A 16,904-nucleotide genomic window follows, 5' to 3' on the forward strand; every position below is an offset into this window, starting at 1 on the left:
CATTATTGTCCGTGTGAATGGTGCCCCACTAGTTGTGCAGTGTATACTTTGCTCAGCTGTACATGGCAACCTTGCCTTTGTCTCCATTGGAGTTAGTATATTTTGGAAAAGCATAATTTAAAATTTCCAATAACAATCTTTATTAAATATCTGTGAACATATGTTTGTCATATACATTTATGTGTATTTCTGTGTGTGTGTGTGTGTGTGTATGTACACGTAAGCGCATTCTTACACCTTGTTCTGATTGGAGCTTAAATCCAAGGTGGAAATTAGTTTGTGCTGGATAATTGGTTTCCTCTTTGTGGCTTTACTTTTTTTTTTTTTTTTTTTTTTTTGGCTGTGTTGGGTCTTCGTTGCTGTGCATGGGCTTTCTCTAGTTGTGTTGAGTGGGGACTACTCTTCGTTGCGGTGCACGGGCTTCTCATTGTGGTGGCGTCTCTTGTTGTGGAGCATGGGCTCTAGGTGTGCGGGCTTCAGTAGTTTCAGTATCTGGGCCCAGTAGTTGCGGCACTCGGGCTCTAGGGCACACAGGCTTCCATAGTTGTGGTGCGTGGGCTCTAGAGCGCAGGCTCAGTAGTTGTGGCACACGGGCCTAGTTGCTCTGCGGCATGTGAGATCGTTCTGGACCAGGGATCAAACCTGTGTCCCCTGCATTGGCAGGCAGATTCTTAACCACTGTGCCACTAGGGAAGTCCTCTGTACCTCTACTTTTAATTCCAGGGAGGGACACCACAATATTTCTACCTGAAAATCCAGGCTAACTAATATTGTATATTTTTCTTAGATGCCTTTATCAGGTTGAGGAAATTTCCTTCTATTCCCAATGTATTGAAAGTTTTCATTTTAATCATGAATTGATGTTGAAGTATGTCCAACGCTTTTTCTGTACCTATTGAAAAGATAATATGGTTTTAATTTTAGTCTGTTATAATGGTGAATTTCATCAATTGCTTTTGAAACGATAAATTACCTTTATTACTAAAATGAACTCTACTTATTCATGATGTATTATCATTTTAATATATTGCTGATATTTATTTGCTACTGTTTTATTAAGGAATGTTGTTCCTATATTCGTGAGTAATATCCATCTCTAATTTTTCTTGTCATTCTTTGTCAGGTTTTGGTAATAGTGTTATGCAGCCTTGTAAAATGAAGTGGAGAGTATTCTCTCCTCCTCTAAGTTTTAGAAGAATTCGTGTAGGATTGGTGTTAGTTACTAAGGAAGAACTAGTGTTAGTTCTTCCTTAAGTATTCAGTAGGATTCACCAGGGAAAACATCTGGGCCTAAAGGTTTCTTTGTGGGAAGGCTGTTGATTTTTTAATTCATTTTCTTTAATGAATAGAAGGTGATATATGTTTTCTATTTTTTCTTGTTTGAGTTTTGGTAGTTTTTATCTTCCAAGGACATTGGTAATTTCCTCCAAGTTGTCATATTGACTGGAATAAAGTTGTTCACAACATTCCCTTTTTATAATTTTAATGTCTGTGGGAACTGTAGTGATGTTCCCTCATTCATTCCTAATGTAGATAATTTGTGCTGTTTTTCTTTTTTTCTTCGTCAGTCCTACTAGTGATTTACAAATTTTATTAACTTTTTAAAAGAAAAATCTTTGACTTTTTTGTATAACTTATCCAATTTCTAGTTCATTGATTTCAGTTCTTCTACTTATTTTTAGTTTAATTTGCTCCTCCTTTTCTAGCATAAGATGAAAGTAGAAGTCGTTAATTTTAAACACTTATTTTTTTAATTTAAACATTTCAAGCTATATGTTTACCTCTAAACATGGTGTTAGCTTCATCCCACAATTTTTGATTTGCTGTATATTCATAATTTAGTTTAGTTTTTAATTTTTCTCAGTTTTTCTCTGAATCACTGTTAATTTATAGATAAGTTGAATAATTTCCAAGTATTTATAAATTTGTAGGTATCTAATTATTATTGATTTCTAATATAATTCCAAGTGACCAGTGCAATACTCTATATGATTTCATTCCTTTGAAATTTATGGAGACTTGTTTTATAGCTGAGCATTTGGTCTGTCCTGGTGAATGTTTAATCTGCATTTGAATAGAATGTTATCTACTGTTTGGTATAGGAATCTATAAATGTACATTAGGTCAAGATGACTGATATTACTGTTCAAATCTTCTGTGTTTTTACTGATTTCTTATCTACCTGTTCTATCTCTTTATGACGGAGGTATTAAAATATTTGATAATGATTGTATATTTATTTATCTCTTAAAATTTCAACTTTTTTGGTATTCTGAAGCTCTTTTCCTAGGTGCATACACATTTTGTGTTATTATGTCTTCATGATGAATTACCCCTTTATTATTATTAAATTCCTTTCTGGCATTACACTTTTCCATACAGTCTACATTTTCTGAGATTAATATTGCCATGGAACACCTTTTTTCATCCTTTTAATTTCAACCTCTTTATGTCCTTATATTGAAAGTACAGTCCTTATAAATCATGGAGTTGGGTTTTGCTTTCTTCACCTATCTTATAATCTCTGGTTTTCAATTATAGTATTTGAACCATTTATATGTAATTTTTGCTATGGTTGGGTTTAAGTCTGTCATCTTACTATTTGTTTTATATTCATGCCGTCTTTTCTTTTTACTTCTGTTCCTTCTTTCCTTCCCTCTTTTGTGCTAGTTATATTTTAGTATTTGCTTTTATCTCCTCTACTGACTTTGTATCTTTTTGTGTGTTATTTTTAGTGGTTTCTCTAAAAATTATAGAATACATGCTTTACTAATTACAGTCTAATTTCACATAATATCTCACTATTTTCCACACAATATAAAAACCTTAGATTAGTATAAGTCCATATACTACGAATATATGTACTTTGATGTGATATAGTTTATATATATGTTATAAACCCCATAATAAGTTGCTGCACATGTATATTTAATGTTTTATTTTTATTTAATATATGTTTTTAAGTATACCCACATACTTATCTTTTCTGGTGCTATTCATTTTTTTCTCTTACAATCTGCACCTTTTGCGTGAAGAACAATTTTTTTTATCATTTTTTTTTAGTCAACCACAGTTTTAATGCATTTAAAATTGCAGAAATTGTTAATGTTGTACATTAACAAAGTCCAAATGAACTATCTCATGTCATTAGCTTTATCTTTTTTAATTTAATGAATTTATTTTTTATTCAGCAGACTCTTATTAGCTTTCTGTTTTATACATATTAGTGTGTATATGTCAATCCCAATCTCCCAATTCATCCCACCACCACCACCCCCCAGTTTCCCCCCTTGGTGTCCATAGGTTTGTTCTCTACACCTGTGTCTCTATTTCTGCCCTGCAAACCGGTTCACCTGTACCATTTTTCTAGATTCCACATATATGCGTTAATATACGATATTTGTATTTCACTTTCTGACTTACTTCACTCTGTATGACAGTCTCTAGATCCATCCACATGTCTACAAATGACCCAATTTTGTTCCTTTTTATGGCTGAGTAATATTCCATTGTATATATGTACCACATCTTCTTTATCCATTCGTCTGTCGATGGGCATTTAGGTTGCTTCCATGACCTGGCTATTATAAATAGTACTGCAGTGAAGATTGGGTTGCTTGTGTCTTTTTGAATTATGGTTTTCTCTGGGTATATGCCCAGTAGTGGGCTTGCTGGGTCATATGGTAATTCTATTTTTAGATTTTTAAGGAACCTCTGTACTGTTCTCCATAGTGGCTGTATCAATGTACATTCCCACCAACAGTGCAAGAGGATTCCCTTTTCTCCACACCCTCTCCAACATTTGTTGTTTGTAGATTTTATGAAGATGCCCATTCTGTCCGGTGTGAGGTGATACCTTATTGTAGTTTTGATTTGCATTTGTCGAATAATTAGTGACGTTGAGAAGCTTTTCATGTGCCTGTTGGCCATCTGTATGTCTTCTTTGGAGAAATGTCTATTTAGGTCTTCTGCCCATATTACTTTTAAATTGTTTTCTGTTTATTTTCTTTACTTATTTATTTTTGGCTGCGTTGGGAACCTGACGTGGGGCTCAGAACCTTCACTCCAGTGGGTGGACCTCTGTGGTATAAGTGTTCTCCAGTTTGTGAGTCACCCAACCAATGGCCATGGGATTTGATTTTATTGTGATTGCACCCCTCCTCCCATCTCATTGCAGCTTCTCCCTTGTCCTCGGATGTGGGACATCTTTTTTGGTGAGTTCCAGTGTCCTCCTGTCACTGATTGTTCAGCAGTTAGTTGTGATTCCAGTGCTCTCGCAAGAGGGAGTGAGCACACGTCCTTCCACTCTGCCATCTTTTTTTAATCTTTTCTTGTGGTATAGGCATATTTGAGACAAATGCTTTGGCTTTTATATGTCTGGAAATGTGTTCATTTAGTCTTTTTCTGAAAGATATCTTACAGTGTATAGAATTCTAACTTTACTTTTTTTTTTACATCTTTTTTTTAACATCTTTATTGGAGTATAATTGCTTTACAATGGTGTGTTAGTTTCTGCTTTATAACAAAGTGAATCAGTTATACATATACATATGTTCCCATATCTCTTCCCTCTTGCGTCTCCCTCCCTCCCACCCTCCCTATCCCACCCCTCCAGGCACTCACAAAGCATCCGAGCTGATCTTCCTGTGCTATGCGGCTGCTTCCCACTAGCTATCTACCTTACGTTTGGTAGTGTATATATGTCCATGCCTCTCTCTCGCTTTGTCACAGCTTACACTTCCCCCTCCCCATATCCTCAAGTCCATTCTCTAGTAGGTCTGTGTCTTTATTCCTGTCTTACCCCTAGGTTCTTCATGACATTTTTTTTCTTAAATTCCATATATATGTGTTAGCATACGGTATTTGTCTTTCTCTTTCTGACTTACTTCACTCTGTATGACAGACTCTAGGTCTATCCACCTCATTACAAATAGCTCAATTTCGTTTATTTTTATGGCTGAGTAATATTCCATTGTATATATGTGCCACATCTTTATCCATTCATCTGTTGATAGACACTTAGGTTGTTTCCATCTCTGGGCTATTGTAAATAGAGCTACAATGAACATTGTGGTACATGACTCTTTTTGAATTATGGTTTTCTCAGGGTATATGCACAGTAGTACTTTCTTTCAGCACTTTAAATATGTAAGTCCATTGTCTTCTAGCCACCATTATTTTATTTTGATAAGAAGCCTACTGTCAATCTTATTACTGTTTTCATCTATATAGTATTTAGTTTTTCTCTGACATTTTTTTTTTTTTTTGTGGTATGTGGGCCTCTCACTGTTGTGGCCTCTCCCATTGTGGAGAACAGGTTCCGGACACGCAGGCTCAGCGGCCACAGGCTCTGGACGCGCAGGCTCCGTGGTCATGGCTCACGGGCCCAGCCACTCCGTGGCATGTGGGATCTTCCCAGACTGGGGCACGAACCCATGTACCCTGCATTGTTAGGCAGACTCTCAACCACTGCGCCACCAGGGAAGCCCTCTCTGACATTTTAAGATTATCTTTTTCATTGATTTGCAGCAGTTTGACTATATGGGCCTAGCTGGAGTTTTCTTTGTATGTATCCTGCCTCGGTTCTGAGTTTTTTGGTTCTGTAGGTTGCTAAGATTGATAGATTGGTTTTCAAAAATTTTCTCCCCTCCCAGTATTGTCTAGTACTCTTCCCATAAAAGGGTAAGAGTTTATTTTCACTCTCCTTGAATCCTGGCTGTCTTTGTAAGTTTTTGACCAATGGAATGCAGTGGAAACAATACTATACTACTTCTGGGAATCACCATTCAGGGCCTTTGAATTTTCTTTTTTTGCTGTCTTAGAAACCAGCTGCTATTTTGTAAGGAAGTCCATGCTAGCTATCCTTCTATTATGGGGGGCATGTAGAGAAGCACTGGGAATTGAGACACCCTGTGATGAGAAAGTACAGTGCAGAAGACTGAGGTGAAGCAGTTTTACTCCCAGGTGAATGCAGTCATATGAGTGATTCCCGGTGATACTATGTGGGACAGAATAACTACTGAGTCAACCTATAGACTTGTAAGAAATAATAAATCATCATTGTTTTAAATTACTAGTTTTGTAGTGCTTGTTAAACAATAATAGATAACTAAAATAGAATTGCCCCCTAGAAGTGGAGTGTTTCTGTAACAAAAACATAAAATAATGCCATTGTCTTTGAGACTGGGTGGCTGGAAAAGTGGTGAGGAGATTGTGATTGAAGGCTGAGAGAACAGTGAGGAAACTGCCATTGCCCTTTTCTCTGTCATATATTGATATAACATTGACAGAATTGTTACTTGTGATAACCTGGAAGGTAGAAAAAATACCTAACAAAATTTTAGTACTGGTTAAGGTGATAGCCAGGCAATGAAATTGTCAAGAATTCAGAAGTGTCAGTTAGCTTCTTTTAGCTATCTGTGATAAATTATAAGAGAGAGATGAGCTAAAGAAGGAACTGTTCACTTTTCAAGAATAATATGGAATAAATATGTCTATATATATAAGACTTACTGGTTTGGAAAATAAAACTTTTTTCTCATTTGTAGCTTCTCCACCTGGCAAATGGTTCTCAAAATACGGAATGGCCTCATGGAGTTGATTAAATCCTGAGCACTTCCCAGGGTCAAGATCAAATCAAGGGTATAAATGTAGAAGGTTCTGGAGGATAAGACATTGTGTGAAAAGTGAGTCCACATAGAGGAGAACCAAGGCACTCCAGCTAAGCTCTTAAATGAATGAAGTTATATGAGTGATCCCAACTGGCACTGCATGCAGTGGAGAATCACTGAGTCAGCCCACAGAATTGTAAGTACTTTCTTTTTTGCTGTTTTAAAGTGCTAAGTCTTTGTAAGCTAGATCTGACATCTGGGTTATCTCATGGTTAGCTTCTATTTAAAAGTACTTTCTCTTGATTATTGGTCACATTTTCCTGCTTTTTCATCTCTTTTTTTCAAAGTGAGGTATGATCTATTTCACAAGGTTAATAAAGGTTACAAAAAGGGAGTGACAGTGATAGGTGAGAAATTTTCACTTTTACTATATAAACTTGCATATTTTTGGACTGTTTTATCAAGAATTTCTACTTTTGTAAGATAAATACAATTTTAAATGCTTTTATTAGAGGAAAGCACTATTGGTATTTCTTTACAGACTGGAGGGCAGAGCTTGATCTTGATGTTCCTCCATACTGAAGTAGACCATAAACTACCATCCTCATGAAGCCAAATATGCTCACAGTTGTACTTTATCAACTCCCACACTGTTAGCCTGCCCATTAACATTTTTAAAAAATTGAATTAATTGCCAGCACTTTAAAACTCTGGTCATTTTATCATAAAAGTATATGGCGGATAAAGTGCACTACTACTCTGAATACATCTCTCATGCCTATACAGACACATTTTTAGTTAAAAAGTTAAAAATTACATTTCTAATTGGAGCTTCCAGAAAGAAATTATTTAGTTTTAGCATTCACCAATCAGATATAGTTAAGTGATACTTTAAAAGCAGAGGTTTCAGTTGTTCCCGGTGGTAAACATGATCATGGAGGGTTTTGGTTTACCTGTAAAGCAGTATTCCTGTCACCAGGTTTGTGGAAATCAAGAAGCAGGGCCAGAAGATGCATCCTTTAATTGTTGTTGCTATTATTTCTGTTGTCAGTGTGGACCTAATGGGAAAGGGGTGACTCTGGAATTAATGGCTAAAAGCAGTAGTAGCTTCTTAATTGTATGGTTCTTGGAGTCAACAGTTAAAGTGAAAGATTCAAGATTTCCCACTTTCCTAATTGAAGTAGCGTTGGCAACTTACTTGAGGTCTGATTCGTCATCATTCTCCTGGCAGTCATTTCTGAAGACCCACCCTCTACAAATTGCAAACACTCAGTTTCCCATATTGAAGCCCTTTACTCTTTATGCATGAAATAACCTTAATGGTTTCTGTTTTCTGTAACTGACTTCTGAATGCTACAACTAAGAAAGGTAAGAGATCTAGCAATATATAACACGTATTTTGGTTATAGTAAAAATAGACTGGTTGGAAGTATAGTAGGCTCTGGTTTACCATAGCTCCTAACCCCTAAGATGGAGGTGGCTGTATATTAAATACCATTTTTCAATTGTATTTGTAGTTTGTTTGTTTTTATTAGAAAGTCCCACTTCTCTCATCTATTTTACTGTACTCGCCCCTGTGAAGATTTGTTTGTCACCCTTCTAATACATATCTAAAACTTGGTTAAAAAAAAAGAATTTTGATGGAAGATCTCTTAAAGGATACAATTCTTCTATTTTGTGAATACTCCAAAATGGCTCAAATTCAAAGCCTGGCCATCAGAAAGCTATACACCTAACCTGCATTATTTAGGCTGCTGATATAACTAGTTTTACTGAATTAAGCTTTATCATGATGTTACAAATATACATGATAGATAGCCCTATGAAAGTCATTGTTTTGTTAACCCTAAAAGTGTTGTTGGGTAAATTGTAATGTCACTTCTATAAGGATACAGAAAAGAGATTTTTCACGTCAAGTTTTATCTTATGATCAGGTAAGAGATGAAATTTTGCTTCTTGCATTGGCTATTAGGAATAGCCAAAGTTCACTTCAGGGCTTCCCTGGTGGCGCAGTGGTTAAGAATCTGCCTGCCAATGCAGGGGACACAGGTTTGAGCTCTGGTCCGGGAAGATCCCACATGCTGTAGAACAGCTAAGCCTGTGCAGTACAACTACTGAGCCTGTACTCTAGAGCCCACGAGCCACAACTACTGAGCCCGTGTGCCACAACTACTTAAGCCCACGCACCTAGAGCCCATGCTCCACAAGAGAAGCCACCACAATGGGAATCTCATGCACCGCAATGAAGAGTGGCCCCCGCTCACCACAACTAGAGAAAGCCCACGCGCAGCAAGGAAGATCCAATGCAGCCATAAATAAATAAATAAATTTATTTATTTTTTAAAAGTTCACTTGAATGGTTGACTTCTAGTAATTGTAAGACTTCATGCATGCACCTTGTTTATTAAACTTAAACCTGGCTCTGTCTTATTGTGCCACTCTTGTTTTTTCTTTACCCGGATTTCTTAAGGTAATTAAAAACAATCCTGTTGTACAATATTTTGAAACTTATATTGAAACCCAAATTGTTTTCCACAGATGCTGCATCATTTGATATTTTAACCAGCAATATACAAGGGTTTCAATTTCTCCATACCTCTTCACTACTGTTTTCCTTTTTAAAAAATTATAGCCTTCCTAGTAAGTGTGAAGTAGCATCTCATTGTGGTTTTTATTTGAATTTCCCTAATGACTAATGATGTTGAGATTCTTTTCATAAGCTTGTTGGCCATTCCTGTTACTCTTTGGAGTACTGTCTATTCAGTCCTTTGCCCATTTTAAATTTGAGTTATTTGTTTTTTATTGTTGAGTTGAAAGAATGTTACTTATTTTTTTAGATACAAATCCCTTATCAAATACATGATTTGCAAATATTTTCTCCCATTCTATGGGTTTTCTTTTCAATTACTTGATGAAGACCAAGAAGCATGAAAGTTTTTAATTTTCTTAAGTCCAGTTTATCTATTCCCTCTTTCATCACCTGTGCTTTTCGTGTCATATCTAACAAACCATTGTATAATACAAGGTCATGAACATTTGGCTCTTCTAGGTTCCTTATGTTTCAATATGAATTTTAGGGTAATCATACAAATTTCTGCATGAAAGGCAGCTGGGATTTTGAGGGATTTTGTTGGGTCTGTAGAGTGTTTAGAGAACACTACTTCTTACCAATATTAAATCTTCTTGATTCATGAACATGAGTTGTCTTTCCATTTACTTAGAACTTCTTTAATTCCTTTCAGTAATGTTTTGTAGTTTTCAGAGCGTAAGTTTTGAACTTCTTTTGTTAAATTTGTTTCTACATATTTTATTCTTTTTGATGGTTCGGTAATGTAATCATTTTAAAATTTCATTTTCAGAATTTTCATTGCTAGAGTATAGCAATAAAATTGATTTTTGTGTATTGATCTTGTATGCTGTTACTTGGCTGAACTTGTTTATTAATTCTAATAGTGTTTTAGTGGATTCGTTAGGATTTTCTAAATACAATATCATGTCATCTATGATTAGAGAGCCTTCCTTTCCAATATGTATGCCTTTTATTTACTTCTCTGAGTGACCTGGTTAAAACCCCCAGTACAATGTTGAATATAAGTGACCTGGTTAAAACCCCCAGTACAATGTTGAATATAAGTGACAAGAGTGAACATCTTTGTCTTGTTTCTGGTCTTGGTAGGAAAGCACACAGGCTTCTTAATTTAATATGATGTTACCTGTGGTTTAACATAAATGTCTTTTATGAGAATAAGGAAAGTTCCGTATTTTCCTATTTTATTTAGTGTTTTTTCATGAAAGGGCGTTGGATTTTGTCAAATACTTTTTCTGCGTCTGTTGATACGAGCATGCAATTTTTTGTCCTTTTCCTATTAATATTGTGTATTCCATCGACTGACATTTAGATGATAAACTAACCTGCATCCTGAGATTGATCCTACTTGGTAATGATGTATAATCCTCTTAATATCTTCTGGGTTGAGTTTGCTAGTATTTTATTGAGGAATCCTGTATTTATATTCATAAGAGATGTTGATGTGCAGTTTTCCTTTTTTGTTGCATCTTTGCTTTTAGTATGAGTATACTACTGGCCTCATACAATGAGTTAGGAAGTGTTTCCTCCCCTTCTTTTTTTTGAAAGAATTTGTGAATGATGTTATTAATCCTTTATTAAACATTAAACGGAATTCACCATTAAAGCCATCTGGGCATAAACTTTTTTTGTAGAAGGTTTTTATTTTTATTATTTTTAAATCACAAAACCATAAAAAATAAGATTTTTATGGCTAAATTGTTTACTACAGTTCTTTTTTTGTTTAACATATATATATATATATATATCCACTCTTTTTTAGATTATTTTCCCATATAGGTCATTACAGAGTATTGAATATAGTTCCCTGTGCTATACAATAGGTCCTTATTAGTTACCTATTTTATATATAGTAGTGTGTATATGTCAATCCGAATCTCCCAATTTATCCCTCCCCCTGCTCCCTTTCCCCCTTGGTAACCATAAGTTTGTTTTTCTACATCTGTGACTCTATTTCTGTTTTGTAAATAAGTTCATTTGTACCATTTTTTTAGATTCCATATATAAGAGATATCATACGATATTTGTCTTTCTCTGACTTACTTCACTCAATATGACAATCTCTAGGTCCATCCATGTAGTTGCAAATGGCATTATTTCATTCTTTTTTATGGCTCAGTAATCCATTGTGTGTGTGTGTGTGTGTGTGTGTGTGTATATATATATATATACATATATATATATATATATATATATATATATATATATATATATATATATATATATACCACATCTTCTTTATCCATTAATCCATCGATGGGCATCTAGGTTGCTCCCGTGTTTCGGCTATTGTAAATAGTGCTGCAGTGAACATTGGGGTGCATGTATCTTTTCGAATTATGGTTTTCTTTGGATATATGCCCAGGAGTGGGATTGCTGGATAATATGGTAGCTCTATTTTTAGTTTTTTAAGGAACCTCCATACCATTCTCCATAGCGACTCTACTAGTTTACATTCCCACCAAGTGTGCAGGAGGATTCCCTTTTCTCCGCACCCTCTCCAGCATTTATTGTTTGTAGATTTTTTTTTTTAAAGGAAACTTGGCCCTTTATTTAATGGTTTCATTAGATGATTGTAGACATTGTAGATTTTTTGATTATGGCCACTCTGACTGGTGTGAGGTGATACATCATAGTAGTTTTGACTTGCATTTCTCTAATAATAGTGATGTTGAGTATCTTTTCATGTGCCTCTTGGCCATCTGTATGTCTTCTTGGAGAAGTGTCTATTTCAGTATTCTGCCCATTTTTTGATTGGGTTGTTTGTTTTTTTGATATTGAGCTGATGAGCTGTTTGTATATTTTGGAGATTTATCCCTTGTTAGTCACTTTGTTTGCAAATATTTTCTTCAATTCTGTGGATTGTCTTTTCGTTTTATTTATGGTTTCCTTTGATGTGCAAAAGTTTTAAAGTTGAATTAGGTCCCATTTGTTTATTTTTGGTTTTATTTTCATTACTCTAGGAGGTGGATCAGAAAAGATCTTGCCGCGATTTATGTCATAGAGTGTTCTGCCTATGTTTTCCTCTAAGAGTTTGATAGTTTCTGGCCTTACATTTAGGTCTTTAATACATTTTGAGTTTATTTTTGTGTATGGTGTTAGAGAGTGTTCTAATTTCATTCTTTTACATGTAGCTGTCCTGTTTTCCCAGCACTTATTGAAGAGACTGTCTTTTCTCCATTGTATATCCTTGCCTCCTTTGTCATAGATTAGGTGACCATAGGTGTGTGGGTTTATCTCTGGACTTCCTATCCTGTTCCATTGATCTGTATTTCTGTTTTTGTGCCAGTACCATACTGTTTTGATTACTGTAGCTTTGTAGTATAGTCTGAAGTCAGGGAACCTGATTCCTCCAGCTCTGTTTTTCTTTCTCAAGATTGCTTTCGCTACTCATGATCTTTTGTGTTGCCATACAAATTGAAAACTTTTTTGTTCTAATTCTGTGAAGAATGCTATTGGTCATTTGATAGGGATTGCATTGAATCTGTAGGTTGCTAATGAAAAAATAAAAAATAACACAATCAGATGGAGAGATATACTATGTTCTTGGATTGAAAGAATCAATACTGTCAAAATGACTCTACTACCCAAAGTATTTGACAGATTCAATGCAATCCCTATCGAATGACCAATAGCATTTTTCACAGAATTAGAACAAAAATTTTTACAGTTTGTGGAATATTTTTAAATTACTTAGTTTTTTGTTGTTATAGGTCTATGCACATTTTCTATTTATTCTCAAGTCACTTTTGGTAGGTTGTATCTTTCAAGAAATTTCTTCATTTTATCTAGGTTATCTAATTTGTTGAAATACAGTTGTTCATAGTATTCCTTTATAATTATTTTTATTTCTATAAGATCCGTAGTGGCGTCCCCTCTTTTATTCCTGATTTTAGTTATTTGAATCTTTTTTTCCCTTGGTCCATTTAGCCAAAGGTTTGTTAATATTGTTGATCTTTTCAAGAACCATGTTTTAAAAATATTTTTTCTATACTTCTCTAATTTATTTTTTATTTCCATTATAGCCTTTATTATTTATTTGCACGTATTGAATTTAGTGTGTTTGTTTTAGTTTTTTTAAGGTGGAAGATTAAGTTATTGTTTTGAGATATTTTTAATATACAAATGACATCCGTAAATTCCTCTATAAGCTCTACTTTAACTGCATTGTATAATTTTTTAATTTTCATTTTCATCTCAAAATATTTTCTAATTCCCCTGGTGATTTATTATTTGCCTCTTTTAGTAAATAGTGTGTTTAATTTCCACATATTTGAGGATTTCCTAAATTTCCTTGATTTTCCTTGATTCCTAATGATTTCTAATTTCATCTAATGTATTTGTATGATTTCAAGTCTTTTAAATTTGTTGATGTTTGCCTTTTGGCTGAAGACATCATCTATCCTGGAGGAACATCCCATGGATACTCAAGAAAAAATGTGTGTTTTGCTGTTGTTGGGTGCAGTTTTCTGTAAATAGTTGTTAGATCTAGTTGGTTTATAGTCATGTGATTTCCTTGATGATACTATACCTTTTTGTTCTATTCATTTTTGGAAGTTGGAGGATTGGCGTCCCCATCTACTATTGTTGAACTGTCCATTTTCCTCTTCAAATTTGTCGGTTTTGCTTCATATATTTTGGTTTTCTGTTGTTAGGTGCTAGAGTGGGTTGACTGGTGGCTCCTAACAAGATATGTCCACCCAGACCTGTGAAAGTTATCTTATTTGGATAAAAGTATCTTTGCTAATGTAATTGAAGAACTCAGTATGTGGTTGTCTTGGTTTATCCACGTGATACTACATCCAGCGGCCAGTGTCCTTATAAGATAAAGGCAGTAGAAGGTTTATGACACATCAAGGGTAGGAGGCATTGTGACCACAGAGACAGAGGTTGGAATGATGAAGCCAAGAAAGCCAAGGAAGTCCAACAGACACCAGAAGCTGGAAGAAACATGGAAGGATACTTCTGAGAGCCTGAAGAAGTGAGAACCTGCTAGCATTTTGATTTTGGACTTCTAGCCTCAAGAGGTTTAAGAAATTTCTGTTGTTTTTAGCGACAAAGATTGTGGTTGTTAGGCAGTCACAGGTAATGTATGTTTATACTTACATGTTTAAATTTACTTTTTAAGCTTTATTGAGATATAATATAAAAAATTGCATACATTTAATGCATACATCTTGTTGAGTTTGGACATATGCATATACCAATAGTACCATAACCACAATCAAGGTACTAGACATATTCATCACCTTCAGAAATTTCCTTGTGTTCTGTTTGTGTGTGTGTTTTGCATGTGGTAAGAAGACTTAACATGAGATCTATCCTCTTAACATACTTTACAGTGCACAATACTATAATACTATATTATTAACTGTAAGTACTAAGTTGTTTAGCAGATCTCTGGAACTTACTCCTGCTGTGTAACTGAAATTTTATACCCATTGAGCAACAATTTCCCATTTCCCCCTCCCTCTAGCCCCTGACAACCAATTTCCTGCTTTTTCACGTCTATTAAATTTTATTGTATCCTGGATATTGTGAATATCATTTTGTTGTGTGTCTGTTTATACGTGTCTCTCTATAAAACGTGATGAACTTTGTTCTGACCAGCAGTGAAGATATTTATGAATCAGTTATATCCTTGTGAATCTTTTTTTAAAGCTTTCTTAGTGTGGCTCTAGTGCAGTATTTAATAGTACCAATTTAGTTCTATGCCTATGTTGTGACCTTCCTTATGTCCATACTGGATGCTTTGGGTGTTCAGTGAGATCTTTCTACTGTGATTGCTGAGTAGTTATTCTTTGCTGATATTTATTCTTTGCCTGACCTTGTGAAATTTCATCCTATGTTCATTCAGCTTAGAGTTTATCTAAAGGTGCAAGGGGACCGCTGTGCAGATTTCTAGAGTGTATTTTCTGGGTTTTACTTTCTATTCGGTATTCTTCCCCTAAATTTTTAGGTGTCTCAGTCTCCCTGAATTCTGATCTCATTCTCCTCTTGTCAGGGAAGACTTTCTGGATCTGGACTTTGTTGCAGATACAGTTAATGTCAGTTCATTACTTCATCAGTGGCGCCAAATATTTTAAAGTTGGGGTCAGGAATTTCCCTTATTCAGAGTATGTTACCAGCACACTGGTAAGATTCTGGTGATCTCTCCATGTCTTAAAAACCAGCTGTCAAATTTCCAAATCATAGATGGTTACTTTTTGCTGTATAGCTAAAATGCCAGCATTTTAAGTGTTGGGGTAATTCTGTTTGCTGTATAGTTTTACTTCTGGCTTTGTAAGCCTAGGTTTCTGTATCGCCATCCTTCTACTGTGCCCCCTGGCCTTTGGTGAGTCATTTCTGACACTTGGTGAAGCCTGGTATATCGCAAGATCTCATATTTGGTTTAGTGTCTCAACCTTTGGTGTGTTCATGTCATTAACTCAGTTAGGGCCCTGTTCACCTTTGAAGTCTCTCTTAGCACTCCTACCCTGTCACCAGGCTTTGGTATGCTACCACTGTACACTTAGTGAAAGTTGCATAGGAAAAGATCAGCAAAGTGATGCAGATTGCACTGTGACTAGGGATTTGCAAGATTCTACTCTATCATTCCAGCCTACGTATGGCGGTTAAAAGTTAATATATTGGTTGATTTATCTTTTCTCCAGTCTATGACAAGTTTGTTGTTGCTCCTGCTTTGCTCAGAGAATAAATCAGTTGCTTCCTCTCTCCTAAGAAGGGCTCATGACTTTATGTAATTTAGATTATTTGGTTTTCTTTGTATCCTCAGTCTGCTAATGTGTTAAAAATATGATTATTATAGCTTTTGCAACTTCTCATTTTTAGGATGGGAAAGATATTCTTTTGTGACTGTCTAAACCATAACTAAAAGTGGAAGTCTCCCATGTATTCATATTTTGTTTTTTGGTTTACATATTTTTCCTCCACTCCATCTATCTCCCATGCAAACTCTGAAGAGAAATGTGCTCCTATGCCTCTATGCTTTTATATGAAAGGAAAATTTTCAATGTGCTTTTTCTACATGTAGGCCACCTCACCTGAGAGGCAGCATTTTAGGGAAAGCATAAAAGATTTTACTTACCTGTTGAATTAAAGATAACTCTCACCCAAATTAAAATATTGCCATTCAAATTGAGGTAATAAGCAAAAAGTTGTTAGTGCCAAGAATAAATACCCAAAGTCTGGGATTTATCATTGTTTCCCTTTAATTTCTGAGCTGACAAATGATAATTGCTCAGGCAATTAAAATAATTAGGAAAATGTGGAGGCACAAAAGGAGAAGCCTTTTAGAAGCAATTTAAATGCATAAGGAGAGATTCACGTATGTTTGCTGCACCTTATCCTGGAGTAGACTGATTACCAGGTGCTTTTTAGTGCATTGACGATTGATAGATCACATGCCATCTGAGTTCTTTCTGGGAACAGGGCCCACTGGAAGCACATTTACCTCAGAAGATAGGTCTAGTTTTAAAGGAGGCTTCTGGGGATCTTGGGATTTATATTCTCTTAAATATCTTGGTAATAAAGGATCGTTTTCAGAACCCACATTTGTTCAGCATCTTGTAAATTTGTAATATGTTTTTTTTGGTATACACTTTTTTTGACTATGTTTAAATGAGAGTAAGAAAAATAGGCGTAAGATCATTGGATGGTCTTACCATTTTAGAATGTGTATTCGCTTTGTGAGCTGTAGGGGGCAG

At 35.2% G+C, this 16,904-nt stretch overlaps 1 protein-coding gene across 8 annotated transcripts in view; it reads left to right on the plus strand.

Annotated features, from left to right (window-relative positions):
- Positions 1 to 16,904, plus strand: part of LOC307180253 (uncharacterized protein) — a 1,346,125-nt gene that overhangs the window by 854,882 nt on the left and 474,339 nt on the right. For all 8 annotated transcript variants that reach the window (XR_013825695.1, XM_079910374.1, XM_079910375.1 and 5 more), the window contains one exon: positions 6,549 to 6,807. The gene's annotated coding sequence lies outside the window, so the exon portion shown is untranslated. The remainder of the gene's footprint in view (positions 1 to 6,548; positions 6,808 to 16,904) is intronic.

Source organism: Stenella coeruleoalba, assembly GCF_951394435.1.
Source record: "Stenella coeruleoalba genome assembly, chromosome: X".
Classification (NCBI taxonomy): Eukaryota; Metazoa; Chordata; class Mammalia; order Artiodactyla; family Delphinidae; genus Stenella; species Stenella coeruleoalba.